General features: G+C 47.6%; 1 long non-coding RNA gene across 1 annotated transcript in view; it reads right to left on the bottom strand.

The window, feature by feature from the left end:
• Positions 1-17,012, bottom strand: part of LOC138520977 (uncharacterized) — a 93,685-nt gene extending 76,673 nt beyond the window's left edge. The window contains exon 1 of the long non-coding RNA XR_011282898.1: positions 16,858-17,012. This is a non-coding gene — a long non-coding RNA (uncharacterized lncRNA). The remainder of the gene's footprint in view (positions 1-16,857) is intronic.
• Positions 17,013-18,184: the final 1,172 nt, after the last annotated feature.

Here is an 18,184-nt window from a genome sequence, read left to right as displayed (position 1 = left end):
TTCTCTGTGGCCACTGATTCTCCCTGTCTAGAGCCTCTGTTTCTCACTCTATTCCTTTCTAGGGCTTGTGTAACTCTATTTTTAAGATGTCCATTTCTTATACTAAAAGGCCCCTGTTTCTCCCCCATGGACTCCTAAGGCCTGTCTACGTTTCCAGATCTTCTGTTCCTCCCTCTCTAAATCATTATTCTCCACCGCTTTCATTTCTAAACCAATACACCTCGTTTCTCCCTCTGCATGACCACTGCCCTTCCTCTCTAAGGCCTCTGCCCCAACCCTCTCTAGACAGTTTTTCACCTATGCTATGCACTGTCTCCACTGTTGAAGTCCCTGTGTCTGCCACAGTCTGTGCCTTCTGTTCTCCGTCTATAGAACCTCTACATTTTTCTTCACGGGGTGTCTGTAACTCCAGCTTTAAACTGTTTCTTATCCTCCAAGCACTCTGTTTTCCCCCCTCCTCCATTTCTAAGCCATGTGCTCCTCTCTATACCCTATGTGTGTCCCTTATCGTCCTCTTAGCTGTATTCTCCCTCTCAATACGCTGCTTCACCCTCTTCCACCCCAAGCCCTGTTCACCTTTTCTATACACTCTTTTTCTCTCTCCACATCTAAGTTAGGGGCGCCCTCTTTATACCCTCTATCACTAGCCCATCAACCTATGAGCCCTTTTCACCCTCCCTATACACTGTGTTTCTCCCTCATCCTCCTCTAAGCCCTGTGCTCCCTCTCTATCATATGCTCACCCCCATCCACCTCTAAGCCCTGTTCTCCCTCTCTAAACACTCTGGTTCTCCCTTATCTACTTCTAAGCCATGATCACCCTCGCTATACTATTTCTCGTTCGTCAACCTTTAGGTCCCATTCACCCTCCCTATACACTGTGTTTCTTCCTAATCCTCCACTAAGCCTGTGCATCCTCTCTATATTTGTTGTTTCACCCTCATAAACCTAGAAGTGCTGTTCACCCTCTCCATACCCTCTGTTTTCCCCTCATACACCTAACATCCCTGTTCACCCTCTCTGGACCCTCTGTTCTTCTTTCATCCACTTCTAAGCCATGTTCGCCTGCCCTATACCCTGTTTCTCCTTGACCCATCACCAAGCTCTGTGCTCCCTCTCTGTACCCTGTATGTCTCACACTCTCTATACTCTCTGTTTCACCCTCTCTAGAGCCTGTGGCTCTCACTCTCAAGGTATTCTGTCCATCCGCCTTTAAGCTCTTTGCTCCTCCCTATGACCCAGGCCTAACAGTGACTACTCCTCTCTGTAAAAGGACACAGCCCAGACAATGTGACTGAAGGGGCCACCAATTTATTCATTACTAGCTCTGTAAAACTAGAAGTGCTGTTCACCCTCTCCATACCCTCTGTTTTCCCCTCCTACACCTAAAAGCCCTGTTCACCCCCTCTGGACCCTCTGTTCTTCTTTCATCCACTTCTAAGCCATGTTCACCTGCCATATACCCTGTTTCTCCTTGACCCATCACCACGCTCTGTGCTCCCTCTCTATACCCTGTGTGTTTCACACTCTCTATACTCTCTGTTTCACCCTCTCTAGAGCCTGTGGCTCTCACTCTCAAGGTATTCTGTCCATCCGCCTTTAAGCTCTTTGCTCCTACCTATGACCCAGTGACTACTCCTCTCTGTAAAAGGACACAGCCCAGACAATGTGACTGAAGGGGCCACCAATTTCTTCATTACTAGCTCTGTAAAACTAGAAGTGCTGTTCACCCTCTCCATACCCTCTGTGTTCCCCTCTTACACCTAAAAGCCCTGTTCACCCCCTCTGGACCCTCTGTTCTTCTTTCATCCACTTCTAAGCCATGTTCACCTGCCATATACCCTGTTTCTCCTTGACCCATCTCCACGCTCTGTGCTCCCTCTCTATACCGTGTGTGTTTCACACTCTCTATACTCTCTGTTTCATCCTCTCTAGAGCCTGTGGCTCTCACTCTCAGGGTATTCTGTCCATCCGCCTTTAAGCTCTACGCTCCGACCTATGACCCAGGCATAACAGTGACTACTCCTCTCTGTAAAAGGACACAGCCCAGACACTGTGACTGAAGGAGCCACCAATTTCTTCATTACTAGCTCTGTAAAAATGGCCCTGATAAAGCAAATGGGCCTGATATATCCCAACATCTACACCAATGCAGTCCCATGCCAAGCCACGGAAAAGCACCAGGCAGCATGCAGAGGGGCTACAAAAGAAGCTCAACAAAGACATGTCTCAACTCTAGCCTTGTACAAAGACTCCAGGTTTTACTATCGATTGTGACCTCTCATTCAAAATACATATTGCATAAAATAAGAAAAACAGCCAACATGCTGCCAATTTGCGCTCCTGCAGATCCAAGTCTTTCATATCTGCATACCTGCTCCGAGTTTCAGAACAGTTGTACAAGTCTTGGTCATCTCCCACCTGGACGGTGGCAATGCTATGCTCGCAGACGTCCTGGTTGCAACCTTGGCCCCCTAAGAGCTGCAAAACACAAGGGGGGTCCTGGGAGTCCCTCTGCCAGGCATTAGTCCTGGTTACGAGAGCCTTACCCAGAGTCTTTAGCTCACTATATTTCACAGAGGAGAAATATCCAAAACATATCAGTCTTTGTCCTGCCCTAGGGCAGTCCAGCACCAAAATGCTAGGCAATTCTCCTCTGAACAAGAGTACCAACAGCTACCCTAGACACGTGTTTCGGTCTGGTTGGACCTCATCAGTAGGGTGGAGGTGTGCCTCGCTAAGAATAGTGAGAAAGGGGTCCATGTCTGGATTACCCTAGTAATTTAGGGTGATACCCAAAGTTACTTAAATATGCAAAACTCTCGGGGGGTCCTGGGAGTCCCTCTGCCAGAAATTAGTCCCGGTTACCACTGCACCTAACCGGCCTCAGGGTCCCCCTGGGAGGGGCAAATCACTGACCATATGGTCCTTCCACCTCCCGCCACAGGACCTTCGACCAACCGATCGGGGTTACTTCCCCTTGCTCACGCAGTGTTTATCACGGCCAGAAAGTTCTCAAGCAATAAGTCTGATCCCTGGTCTGATAAATTCTCTCCATCATGATGCATATTGTCCGTTCCCCGCACCAAACCATTGGCCACCACTCACAGTCGGCCTCCAGTTAAACATGCCAGTTCATTGTTCAATTTCCTAGCAGAGATGTTCAGTGGCCTTGTCGACCCTGCCGCCCTCCATCTTGTCCTTGGGATTATTTGGGACCATCGATCACCGCCGTCGGGCAGACGTTGCCCAGCCAACCGAATAACAAAACCAGTGATAGTCTTAGCTCCTGTCCGTCCCATTGGAACCAGGTTGTTACCCCCTACGTGCAGGATCGCCAAATCCAGTTCAGGCAAATGCTGTTTTGCCCTGTATTCTGTCACAATGTTGCCCACCTGCCCTATTCTCATTCCACTCTTGCAGGTCCAGTGTATTGCTGCATCCGTGCTCCTACACCCCGCCCCATGGGGGGTTTTCTTTTTCACTCTCTCCTCCATTTGTCTTATAAGGAGTGCCTGATTACCCACGCCACCTACGTCAGTGTCATACTCTATGGATAACAGAAGAGAAAAAGCATGTTCTGCATTAGCTCTTACTTTGCTCTCATCATTGCTTTTTATTCTCATCCCCCTCCTCATTCCTTCTTATCCCTTTCCCTTAGCCCCTGGTTTCCCTTTCTACCTAGCAGGCCAAGTGATGCCTTATGTAGCCCTTGTAGGCCCCAGATATCCATCTCCACAACCTCATGATATATTTTTCCCGCATTCCATGCCCTGCCGCAGTAGTGGCTGCTCCCATGTGGAAGGAGTGGCAAGGAAACCCTAGTCCTTCTAGCCCTTCTGCAACAATGCACCTCTGAAAAATGTTTCTGAACTGAAATTTGGTGCCTGATGTCCCCCACTGTCCCCTCGGAGTGTGATGATGTCCCCCATAGCTGCTACTGGACAGATGATTCTGTTTCCATTCCTGGCTATCTGTACTACCGCCCCCTTTCCCTCTTGATCTGTCTTTGACTTTCTAATCTATATCTGCACCCCGAGATTCCCTCTAAAACTGATGTCAGAGAAGGCCAGCCCTCACGATGTGTCTGTCTTGGCCGTTCCTGCCATCACCCCCAATCTGAAAGCCCCAAAAAAGGCTGTGGCGAAGGCGGCCGTAAACACTGTGCCTTCGTATTTATCCCAGCATACCCCCCCAATGCTAGCATAATTTTTTCCAGTTTCAGGGGGCTAAGGGGACGTCTTGAGTCTGTGTTTCTGACTCCCAATCTCCTCCATCCTGATAAGTCCTTCTTTAATGCAAAGTCATATGGGGGGCTTGCCACCGCTTGTAATCCAGTCAAAAACCTGATGACCGCCACCTTTCCTTTTGCCCTCCCAGCTGACACCCCAGTGGCATATAAGTGCCCCATGAAGCCAATCACTGAGTCCCTGCGAAAAATCTCCCTCCACCGGTTATCCATACAGAATTTCGAGTACTCCTGGAATGCTTTCTCATAGGCTGTCTTGGTCTTCCTGGTCAGTGATCCTGAAATCTGTGGTGCTAACCTGGGGAACAAAAACTCCAGAGTGTGTCGAAGAAGGGAGTCATCTCTTTTTCTGCCCATGGCAACCACCCTCGAAATTCCTGCTTCTTAAAATGAGACAATGCATCGGCAGTGTTATTGAGAACCCCCGAGACGTGCTTTGACTGAAAACGCACTCCCCTCTTTAGGAAGACCAGAACCATATGTTTCAAAAGCCTGAGTACCATTGGGCACGATGCCCTTTGATTGTTAATTGCCATTACCACAGACATGCTGTCTGACCAAAATATCACATGCTTGCCCCTTAGTCCTTCACCCCAAAATGTCAGTGCCACAATGATCGGGAATAGTTCTAAAAAAGTAATGTTTCTAGTCAGACCCATGCTGACCCATTCACTTGGCCATTCTTTCCCGCCCCACGTGTTTCCCCTAATGGCCCGAACCCCACACTCCCTGCTGCATCCGTGTATAGACCGATCTCTTGGTTGTGCTGCGCTCTTTTTGGCCATACCTGTATTACATGTTTGTCAAAAATCGATCCCATACCCGGAGATCTTCTTTAACAGAAGCGGACAGTCTAGTATGATGATGCTTTTCTGTGAGTCCCGACAAAGCCCCAGCTATAGCGCGAGAGAATGGGTGCCCCATCAGGATAATTCTCAGCGCAAAATTGAGCTGTCCCACCAGACGCTGTAGCTGGGCCAAGGTCACTTTTTTAGACTGTAAGCATTTGTACACTGACTCTCTAAATTCCGCCACCTTCTTGTCTGGGAGGCGGCATTTTCCTTGTCCTGAATCGATTTCGATGCCTAGGAATGTGAGACTGGATACAGGGCCCTCTGTTTCCTCTTTAGCCAGATGTAACCCTAACTTCTTTGTTATTCTTTGAAATGCATCCAAGGTTCTTGCGCACTGTCCAGATTGTGGAGGACCCAAAAAAAAGGAAATCACCCCGGTAATACACAGCCCTTGGCCCCTTTAGCTCCCTCCGTGTGGCCCATTTGAAGAATGAGCTGAATGCTTCGAAGTAACTGCAAGAAATAGAGCACCCCCCGTTGGCATGCATTTATCCTAGTAAAATCCTTTCCCTGCCTGGAAGCCCATTAACCTGTAATCCGCTGGGTCCACTGGCAGCAGGCTAAATGAAGACTCAATTGGCCTCATCACGACTTTGGCGGTAACCCTTAAGTCCGGCGGTAGCTACTGCCGGATTTAAGGGTCAGCCAAATCAGCACTTCGGAAATCCGCTGAAAATTTGCGCTATTACCGCCGGCGGGAAATCCGCCGGCGGTAAGAGCGTTAAAATTCCCCATTGAGCCCAAAGGGAATGGGGCATTCCCGAATGGGCTAAATGGGGAATGGGGATTAACATTACCGCCGAACTCGTGATCCGGCGCTATTAGTGCCGGGGAGTTCGGCGGTAGTGCTAATACTGCCGGCGGTACTACCGCCGGCGTTACCACCAAAGTCGTAATCAGGCCCAATGTCTGCTTTTACCAACAATGCCCCTTTTCTCAGTTCCCTAAACCGGCCTAGGGGTCATCAAAGGATGAGTATGTTACCGAACACATCTCTTCATTTACAGAGGCCCCTTTTGGAAAAGATAAATTTTGGATCATCCTGAACTTCCCCTCTTCTTTCTTGGGTACCATGCCTACTGGAGAACAGACAAAGGAAATGAAGGGCGTGCAAATGGCCCCTTATCCTCCCCAAACTTAGTTTCTTCTCAATTTTCTGCATCAGTATTGCCTTATTGCTTGCTACCGATGCCTGTATTTTTTTGGCACCGCTGGTGGTACCAACCCTTTTACTGGAATGCGAAACACCTCTGAAAAACCCTCCACCAGTAATTGTGCCTCCTCCTTTCTGGGGTAGCTGTTGGCCCATAGGCATAGGTGTGTGTAATGGGGACCTGGATCCCAGTTCCTATTTGCTCTTTTTGTACTCTCTATCCTTTCCTCTCTTATTGCATCTGTGCTCCGGATGCCCTGGCAGCCCACAGCCAGAGCATGCATGCTTGAATCTGCACACTGGCCTGGGGCATGTTTTTGTGTTGAATGGCCAGCATGTCCCTTTTCTATCCCCCCCTTGTGGGGGGGGAGTGCTCTGAAAGGGCTGCCCATGTCTTGGCATCCAAGCCCCTTGTGCCCAGTTCCCCTGCCCCCACCCCTGTTGTTGCACTATGGCGCATCTCCCTGGTTCCCCAGTCCAACTGACCACTCCCCCCTTTGGAAGATTTGAACCTCTCATCATAATTCAGCCAGACCCCAAATGTGCATTGGGCCTCATTAGGAGGCTGGCGGTCGCGGAATGAATGGTGCTGGTAAGGGACCGGCACCGTTCATTCCGGGCCTCCACATTACGAGGTCTGCAGCGGGTCCCACTTTGGACGCCTAGCCAGACCAGACGTGCAGAGCGGGACCCGCTAGCAGACCAGGATGCTAACAACCGGCCCGTCATTAACAGGCCCGTTGCTAGCATCCTCCCCATTCCCATTGAGCCCTATGGGGCTCAAATGGGAATGGGGATGTACCGGGTCCGGGTCCCAAGAATAGGAATTACCGGGCCCGCTAAAGTCAGCATGGCCCGGTAATTCCCCATTTTTGGGACCCGTACCCGGTACCAGGTTTGGGGGTAGCCATGCTGGTAAGAACGGCATGGCTACCTCCAAACTCCTAATGAGGCCCACTGTCATGACCACTGTGAGGGGGCACAAGTTGTGCCACAAGCAGGCTCCCACCAGAACCCTGAGGGCCTTAAAACCACTGCAAAAGGGCTCCTGGAGCCAGTCCTGGCGCCTTTGGCACCAGGCTCATATGTAGGAAGGAAGGGCTGTTCAAACTAGGTCCCGTTTATGTACATGGGCCTTTAAATCCAACATGGAAGCACCCACACAGTCTAGTTCTAATAAACAAGCCATGCGGTCTAGTGTTTTGGGTGTGGCAGGCCTGGAACTACTTTCCCTGGTACTACTTTACCTGGGCTATATAAACCACACCCTGACTGCAGAACACGCTTCGAGTTATTCTGCAACCTGCAGCGTAACGCTCACCGTGTCCAGCTCCTGGTCTTCAGCATCTTCCTGTAATCCTGCAAGAACAAGAACAGGATTATTCTGTTTTACCTAAGAAAACACCATCCAGCACTCAGCATCTCAACTGGGCTGCAATCTGTGGAAACCGAGAGAAGAAGAAACATCACTCACCTGTGAGTACTAGCTTAAGGACTTCCGGCGAACCGCTACCACAGCTGCTGTTCGAACATTGCGACCTGCGATAACGAGAAAAGGAAAAACAATATTAGAACGCGTCCTTCCAAAACATCGAATTCCATCAGTCTTACCTGAATTCCATCACGCTATGCCACGCTTCCATCTGGAGCACCACAGCAACATATGCAAATGAAAAGAGACATATTCAGGTTCGCTTTCAATATTAAACAACCGCACAGCGCTGTACTTACCTTAACAGATTCCGGGGGCCTGTTTTTCATCGCGCTCTCATCCACTCGCAGCACCCCAGCAGCCTGTGAGGAGAAGAAGAAAAAAACACAGGTTAGCTTTAAAAGACAATAAAGGCGCTGCACTTCATGCTTTCTCTTACCTAGGAAACGTGCCTCTCCATCCGGCACACCAGCATCAAGATTTTCGCACCTGAAAAGAAGGAGATAAAGACATTAACGAATTCCCACCATCAACAGAACAAAGACTTACAATTAACAAACCTACCTGCCTGCCAGCAGATTCGGGGTCACAGCAGTCCTGGGCCCAAGGAAGGCGTACTGCACCAGTGAAGCAACTCGGGCAGCTCCCCAACAAATGTCAAGCACCCCTGCACAAGAAATGCAGGACGGATAGCTCACCCTACAAATAACTAAGATTCATTATTCAGCAATCGGCAACTGCGCATCCAGGGTTCCAGATCTCAGAGCCTTCCAGACGCCCCCGGGGATATCAGGTGAGCGCAACACCAATTGACATTATTAGGTGTAGGTATGGCAGTAATTTCTGATTCAGCTTGGGGTGTCTTTCTCCCATTATTGCTGCGAATATTGAAAATCCTGTTGTCCAATTCACAATTGATCTCTCTACCTGCACCTTTTTGTTCTTTCCTTCCCCCCTGGCCTCCCTTTCCTCCTCGGGTATATTATAATTCAGTAGTGAAAATATATCCAAAATAAAAATATATTTGCCTTGTATGCTGGGTCCTTCCCCTTGAGCCTAGATCAGCCCTTACTGGTTCCCCTGTGCACCCAGGTAGTGGTCTGTTTGCCGTGCTGCAGGCTAGGCCTTCCACCCCTGAGGGGGGTGCCATAGTATCTCTGACCGCTGAGCTGGAAACTAAAGACTGCACACTCGTCTGGCCGTTGCATGTCCACCTGGCCCCTATCACCCTTTCAGGGTCCCTATCACCTCTTGCAGGGTCCTCAGAGGATGAGTTCTCCATGGTGTGCCCTTCCCCTCTTGCTAAACCTCATGTTGTCTGCACCTGGCCTGCTCCATGTTCTGTCCCTTCTTCTCTAGTTACCTTTGCACCCTTCCTTTTCTTTGCGGGCGCGACCGCCGGACTTGACACACTTGGCTCCAGGCTTCCCAATGTCACTCTGTCTCCCTCAGCCTCACTGCCGTACTCTTCTGTCTCAGATTCCATTACATTCCTTTATGCCTCTCCCCTTGAGGAGGAGTTGTTGATTACTTTCCTAAGTGACTACGTTCCAAGTGACTACTAAGTGACTACCTCTCTGCGATTCAACACTTCGTCATTGATCCATTCTTGTCAACGACAATAAATGGATGGGGTTCAAATGGAAGACTCAGTTTCCCAGTCAGCCGACGTGTCTTAACCAGCACTGAATAACCAAGCCCAAGGTCTTGCTCACTTGGTCCACCATGCACTTTCTCTGTCATTCGAACAACACTAGTACTAATGCTGCATTACCTTCAGTCCATTGGCCATCCATATTGGTATCCATGAGAAGATGTATGATAGCCAACCTTCATCTTTTCCTGCATCGTTCATTTCTGCTTTCATTTTGCCAAGCATTTGTGATAATCTGGTAACTGCTTCAGTGAGTGTCCCGTTGTCTTCTTCGTGTTTCACACCAGCAACTTTCTAAAATTGCATGTAAAATAAAGGCATACAATGCTTCTTTATACATCATTTTTCAAGTTTTTTCATAAAATACCTTTCTATGCTTCTCTTTGAGATACTACACGTGATATTATGCACGTTAGCTTCCCAAAAATGATTTTACATTGGACATTGAATGGCAATGTTTGCAGCGTGGACTACATTTTCTTATGATTGCAGTTTGACCACCACCATGACTGCCCACAGGGACCACTATCATTCGTTTTTCTTCCGAAAATAGCAATCGATGCAACAATATAAGATTATGGAATCCTAACCCATGTAACGAAAATGGACGTGAAGGACTTTGTCCAGGGTTTGTTCAGATCCATGCTTGGTCTTACAGATGACACAAACATGGAATTCGATAGGACACATAGGCCTGGGTAAGAGTCGCACTCCATCAGGACGCAGCGCCAGATGTCATCACGCAAATTCACTTGTATGAGGTGAAAGAAGAAATACTTGTAATAGTAAAGCAGAGGACGGGGGGAATTCAAATTAACAATTGCACAAATTAGCAGAGTATCTAGGGCCCATCCGAAACCTTTCCCCGCCAATAATGGAAGACTCAGCCATGGGGCAAGTTGTACTGCCTTTTATCCTCCAATAGACCGGGATCATACAGGAAACAACAAAATCTCAGCTTCTGAGCCTGTGTCACCCTTGTATTGCGGTGAACACATTAACACCATCCCCAAAAACCTATAGGAACCCCCTATTGGTTAGCTCGGGCATACTACCACTGGCCTTCCCATGTCAGGTGGCTTCGCCTGAGCCTTCCCCATAAAACTATCTATTACTTTGTTACAGGGTCGCACAAAGACGATTGGCCCGTGCAACATTCTACACCATCCCATGATCTGAGTGTCTGGATTGACTGAAGCGGGTTCCCCAGGCCAGGCACCCTGTTCTGTTCACAGCGCTTGGTGTACCTTTTGAAGGTAATGAGAAAGACTAGGGGCCTCATTACGAGTCTGGTGATAACCGTGGCGGTAAAACCGCCTGGTTACCGCCAGACTTGTATTACCATTCCGCCTCCGTGACTCCCGGAAATACCAGGGCATTACGAACCTGGTGTCCTGGGAATCCCAGAGGCGGAATGGTGTAAATCCCCATTCCCATGAGAATGGGGAAGTGGAAACACCGGCACCATCTCGTGATGGTGCTGGTGTTTCCACGTCCGCCTGCCGGCGGGAGGTGTTCAACCCGCCAGGTCAGACCTGGCCGGAAGATCACCTCCCGCCTGCAGGACTCGGGATTGGCGGTCCGGAATTAACAGTGGCGGCGGGTTTACAGCCACTGTTAATTCCGGACCACCCGACCTGTAATGAGGCCCAATGTGTCCCTATTGTTGCCACTGGCCTGATCACCTAGTATCAGAGAGTGCCTGCAGGTTGCAGTTTTTGGGGGACAACGCATGTATCAATCTTGTCTGCTTTGCTGGGAACAGCTCCTCCTCTCACCATAATTAAATAGCTATTTTTCGGCTCTGCTGGGTCATGTGTGCGAGGACCACAAAACTGAGCCTTTCTGTCAACAATTATGAGGATTTTATTCTGTATTCCACAGGTAGTTCACCACCTCGGGAATCTGTAATTGTTCACTCGACCTTGTCCTTGGCTGCGAACGTCATCTCTGTATTTCGTGCTGCAGGGACTGCACTTTTCCCTCCATGTATTTGCGGTTTGTGGTTTCACGTGTATTTACTACAGTCATTCTATGATTTCCCTATGTGTTCTAATATCTTCTTAGAGGTTAGTCATGGTAGAGCACTATAGGTTCCTTATACGTTTCCATAGCTTCTTGTCTCAGGGGGATAGCTCAGCGGCAACGTACTCACCGTGGAAGCAAGACAACACGCAGAAACATAGGTTCGATCCCCGGGTCTGCGCTTAGAAACCTCTGGGTATTAAGCGCATTATAAATAACCCATCATATCTATCATGGTTATTTGCGGTAAAGCGGTTGCAAGTTCGGTCCACGTATGCTTGGCTTTCTTGCATTTCTGCATTTGGTTAATGAAAAAGTAAAGCTCTTGACAGTATATACATTTATCTATCCTCTATCTATAGAAGGTGTAAGCATGTTCTTTGTGTATGTGTGTGTGGGTCTGCGTATCTTTGTGCAGGAATGCAAATTTGCTTTGTGACTAACGCTACATCGTGTTGTCACTAGTGACCTCATCATGTCTGGACCTTGTCATCAGTCAACCTGATCCATTGATGAGGCACCTGACTCTTCAAAACCGTCAACTGGATAAGGTTTAAAGGGTCGTTTGAGAGAATATCTCTTTGCATTTGTGGGAAACACTGACACGCGAGGTGATTGGCCGAACAGTGAGTAGCATCTTTCGCTTCTCATTCTTCGGGCTGACATTCACATAGGGGAATTGAGGGCCATTCAAGGGACCCCTTCTTCATACTGAAAGCAGCAAGGGGTTTCCAGGAAATACAATTTAGAGGCTGCAAGATCAGGCTTTTTCAAGACCTGGTCACAGCAACCCTATCAAAGAGGAAGGCAGTGTGCCCCATGACGAAATGGCTCAACAAAAAGCAAGTGATCTACAGATGCGGTTTCCCAACTTCACTACAATTTACGTACAAAGGGAAAGATGATTAAACAAATATATGAAAGAAGCAGAATCCATCTTGTCTGGTGACCTGACTCGAGATTGCCCCACCGGAGACCGGAGGACCGACTCTCCAACTGCGACTTCCAATCCTTTGTGGCGGACCAAAGATAACAAAGGAAGGCGGCACAGTGGGCCGCTAAAATGGAGGAATTCGGACTACACTGCCCCATGATAATACTGAATGAGAATTCAAGTTCAATATATTGTACATAAGATCTCAAAGTTATCTTACCTACACTTCGCATCTATCCTCTCTCGGGAAGTTGGAATACCCTTAGAACGATACCGGGAACTTTTCCAATTGAAAGAGAAGGGCAGGAGTGGGAGGGGGAGGGGGAAACCAGTTGGGATTTAATAATTGGTATAAAAGATGCACCTTTATATTAGACATTATGAAGTCACACTCGATACATGCATTGGCCCATGAACAGAGACATGATTTATAAACTCATTCTACTGTGAACATTTCAGATAGATATGACATGACCAGAGAAAATCTGCTTCCTAACATGGAACATGCAGGGTCTAAATTCCCCTATGAAAAAGATATCTATTTTGCTGGAACTCACATACCTGAAATCTGATACAATATTCTTGCAAGAGACTCACTCACCTGGTGAAACACGACAAACACAGACTATCCACAAACCATTTTTCACAGTGTTATTTTGCTACAGGGGGAAAAGAAACAAGGGGCAGGAAAAACATTCAATTTACCTTGAGATCTATCTCCCGAGACCCACTGGGATGTTACATTTGTGTTTCCGGACAATTAATTGCCATCTATTCACCCTGGTTTCCTTATATGTCCCAAATGACAAACAAGACTGTTTGCTGCTGAGTACAGTGCTTCCAGCTATCGCTGCAGCAACTGTTGGAAAGCTAGTTATAGGCGGTGATGACAACCTAAACCTTGACCCCACGATTGATAAAACTCTTCTGCCTTCTAGGACAGATTATCAGATTGCTGTGGCATTCACAAACTTCATTAGAGAATTAGGAACAATAGATATATGGAGTCTGCTCAATGAGGGCATTAGGGACTACTCCCACTATTCCAATGTGCACAAGGGCATTACCAGGATACACATGATATTAGTAGATTCAGCCCTGCCCCATTTGTCCCAAATACACAAATTAGGATATTAAAACCTCTTTTGATCATTCCCCAATTGAGATGTCACTCTCGGTTAGGTGACTCTCTGCTCCAACCAGATCTCAATGGAGGCTACATGATCCCATCCTGAAAGACCCAAACATCTGATCCGAAATTGCCCAAGCATTAACCAATTACTTCACAGACAACAGGGAAGGGGAGGTCCCTATAGCCATCACTTGGGATGCGATGAAAGTGATCATCCTCGGGGAGATAATAAAACACCTGGTTGTATATTCTAATACTAGAACCCTATTTTACACACAATTAGCTGGAGGTAAAACTTAAAGAACAAGCACATAAACAAAAGGCATCCGGTAAAGCAGCAAGGGATCTGAGACTAGCCAGATCAAAATTAGCTGTTCACATTGTGGAAAGGACTCCCAAAGCCATCCTCAAAACCAGACAGTATTACTATTGCCATGGGAGCGAGGCCAATAAGATCCTAGCTCATACATTGCAGAAACAACAGATACGGAACAACATAATGGCAGTACGGGATGAGAAAGGAACAACACATTACAATGACGTGGGTAAGATGGGGGTGACAGAAACATATTTTGAATCGCTAATGGGTAAGGAGGCCTCCTTAGCTGATGCCTATAAGGAATATATTGCCAGGGGGAAGATGCCCCATACAAACAACGAAACCAGGGATGACCTGGAATCTCGAAGTACAAAAGGCCATTGCAACCTTCAAAAATAAATCACCTGTGCCGGATGGATTCACTTCAACATTTTATAAAATGTTCAAAGCGCAACTGATTAAACCAATGACCAAAATGTTTAGCTCATTCTTAGACACAGGGATGATTACCCTATGTATGGAGGAGACTTCATTATACTTATTGTGAAGCCACATAAAGACCCTCAAGAATGTGAACGCTATAGAACTATCCTGTTGATGAACAATGATGGCAAAATAGTTGCAAAATACTGAACAACAGGCTCATAGGAATACTCCCTTCAATAATCTCCTCCAGACCAAACATGCTTCCCTATGGACAGGAACCCACATGACAACACACAAAGTATTTTAGATCTCATAGATTTTGGGACAAAAAGGAAAACAAACTGTACATAATATCCTTCGATGCGCACGAAGGACTCAACAGGGTTGATTGGAGTTATAGCAGGGAAACCCTTCAAGCAATTAACATAGGTGCAAAGTTCTCAAGACTGCTTTTGGCTAATTTCCGACATCCCAACACAAAGCTACGGATTAATGGGAAATTCACTCAGGTAACAGGAAATTCACTCCGGCGATTCAAATCTCGAGATGTACGTGTCAGGGGTGGCCACTGTCCCTGTTATTATTTGCATTATCAATGGAGCCTTTTGCGAGAATTATAAGTGATAGCAGGGAGATTAAAGGTCTCGTGGCTGAAGGCGTGATGGTCACAATAACCAACGTGGTGACATCAACAGAGGCCTTAATGTAGGATATGCAGGAATTCCAGGAACGCACAGAGTTTAGAATCACTTACCATAAATCCAAGGACTTAGACATTTCAATTCCTCTGCAATTACTCGGACGACCCAAACTAATCTGCCCAATACAATGGACAATTGATTATCTAGGGATACAAATCCAAACCCCCCCTGCTTCCCTGTACAATGCCAACTTCCGAGCATTAATAGAAGGATTAGAGGCAGACCTAACTAGATGGGGGACCCTAGAAACCTGTTGGTTGGGCTGCATGACAACAATTAAGATGAATCGAATACCTAGACTCCTCTATGCTTTCCAGGACCTTCTAATTATATTCCCAGATTGGGTTTTGATCCCACTGCAGCAGAAGATTATTGATTACATCTGGGGGGGAAAAATGTTTGTATATCAAAAGGAGTCTTCATGTGAAATATCAAGATAGGTGGCATGGGAGCCCCAAATATCTTCAGATACAGCTCTGCTGCATAACTAGCTCAGATTTATTATTGGGGTGGGAACATCTCCAATATCAGATGGGGATAAATCAGATGGGTAATGACTTCCTCTCCCCTACCTGACTTACAATTAATTAATTGGGGCACACTCCCCAGGAAACCTCATTACTGTATGCCACAAAAGCATTGCTAACATATTTGAACAAAGCCACTAAGGGATGTGGTACCCGCGAGGACTGGGCTCAATGTCACCGATCTAAAATCCAAAAATATGGGAGGTCTTGGCCTTGGAAAACATCACTGCCTTGATTTCTACGCAGTATACTGATTATGTCAGCACATGGATTCCTTTCATTGAATATGCTACGAATTTCCCAAATTTGATATGCAAGCCAAATATGTACACCTATTTTGCATTGCTCTGATCACCTATGCACAGTACTTACCAGACACTTCACTGAAAGGGGCTACCCGGAACAAGCCATAATAGCAGCAAAAGCAATGGCCAACAGAAGAGAGCGTACAACCTTACTAACTCCAAAGGAACACACGCAGGAACTTGCGGGCAATGAAAACAAAATAAGATACATCACTCAGTATTGTAGTGACAGCCAGAAAATACAAAGTATCTTCAAGAAACACTGGCATATCTTATCTATTGATGAAGATATCAGGACATGGATACCAGACAAACCCAGTATGACATACACCAAGGCCAGGACACTCAAAACCATCCTAAGACCATCCTTTATGGGACCAATCCCTAAAACAAATGACAACTGGCTTACGAGCAAGAAACCGGTGGGCTTCTATAAATGTGGAAGTTGTTCTATGTGCAAATTTGCTACAACAACTAAGACTTTGAAATTCAACGACACCGACACACATGAAATCAAACAGTATATTAATTGCAAATCCAAATATGTAATTATGCGATTATCTGTGTATGTAATCGAAAGTACATTGGAAGTACCAAGAGAGAACTAAGAACAAGAATAAGGGAACATCTCAGCTCCCTTCACTCACAAGATGCCAAATACCCACTGGCTCTCCACTGGCAGGAACAACACCAGCTGGACAGCAAAGAGGATATCACCTTTGGGGGAATGAAATAAATACTATAAGATGTAAGAGGAGGTGACAGGGAACTTCACCTCCATCAGAGAGAAGCACGTCTGATATGCAAATACCGTGGTGTCACCATTGGACTAAACAGTCACCATGATTTTCATTTATTTTTGTGAGGAAATGGTTAATCATGCACCAATCCAACTATGACCCTCATCAATTCATTAGCCTAATTCTTCTACCTCTGTGCCACCAACCCCTTCTTACTTGCCTACCACCTGCAGGGGGCACACACCCCTTGCCTTAACTTTGGGACTCTCCCAGGACCGTCAGGCTCGTCACACACCCTGACACTACCCATCGGGGCAACCTCTCCCCTTTGGACTTCATCATCATGTCCACTCGAATCCACCCATCCATCTGACCAACCCCGGCTCACGTTCACCATACACCATACCTTGGTATTGCCCCTACACGGGCCCCTGGGCACTGGCACACAGATATGAACATCCTCCTATTTCTCCTGTTTTTGCATAATCCAGTCTGCTCCCACTTAAACCACTTATTCCTTCCAATTGCAATCCGGGCTATTCTCCCCCATCAACCCATCCCTATTGCATTCCATTCAGTTCGCGTCATCACACACCTCAGCCACTGCACCGCCTGGCTTACCAATCAGAGCAGCACTTCCAATACCGAATCAGGGCCACTCCCTCTCGACCAATCACATCACGGAAATACATGCAATCAGGAAGTGTATTGAGACGGTACAGTCGTCTCACACGCTGACTGACACTGACCGGCAATCTCCGCCGAACACGGCCACAGGTAAAAACTAATGAATTCCCTCCATACGCCCTGGGCAGTCGTCACAAGCACGACCACTCATCTGACCGAAGCCCATTTTATGCAGTCCCGCCAAGGCGCCCGTGTTATTCTTCACCCTCTCATGGCCGCCTGGCAACATGAACCACACGGCCCCGCACCTGCGCAACCTCGCGCACGTACAATCTCGCAACCCGGACAGCTCTACACGGCCGTTGCCACCTCTACCCAGTGCCCTTATTAACATGCACTACCGGACCCCTGGACCTCTTGCCCACCATCCAGGCTTGGCTACCCCCCATGCCTCTCCTCCGCCACGTAGCAATTCGGCCATATACCGAGCAATTTGGCCATATACCGACCGTATGAAACGTCTCCTGATGCCGGACCACCGACCGGTGTCCACATTTAACCCCTAATTTTCGGGCTTTCGCATCCATTAGGACCGTACAGCCCTCACAACACCTTTTTCCTTGTGGCTGCCATAACGCGGCTCAGGCCACATGCCCACTCGGGCCTTTACTCAGCCTGGCACCTGCCAGCACCCTATCATGCATGTGGAATCACCCACCAGACCGCTTCCACCGACCCTCACCACTTGATCCACACTGCCATTAGCCCTGGGCTACCCCACTTAAGCCACCCCCACTTCCAAAACGAAGCTCATCACCTACGCACACCATATCTCTATATCTAACACCTCAGCCAGTACTTCGCCAGCAATACCACTTAATTCTAGTTCCCTTTCTCCTCGCAGACAGGCTATCCAGCCCAACTTGGCACCAGCACTTGGGTGGACCAGCTACTAACTCTATCTAGAGTCCACTACTTCATTCACATCTGGTGAGCTTTACCACCCCAGCACATGCATCCCTGTGACTACTAACCATGTTTGGCCCCTGCCTAACCAAATTTTCCTTTCTCCCCTTCTCTCTCATCCTTGGTACTCTGTCTCCTCA

Source organism: Ambystoma mexicanum, chromosome 1q, assembly GCF_040938575.1.
Source record: "Ambystoma mexicanum isolate Mex_15411 chromosome 1q, UKY_AmexF1_1, whole genome shotgun sequence".
NCBI classification, from domain to species: domain Eukaryota; kingdom Metazoa; phylum Chordata; class Amphibia; order Caudata; family Ambystomatidae; genus Ambystoma; species Ambystoma mexicanum.
The sequence above is the reverse complement of the archived record's forward strand: the minus strand, read 5'-3'. Positions and strand labels throughout refer to the sequence as shown.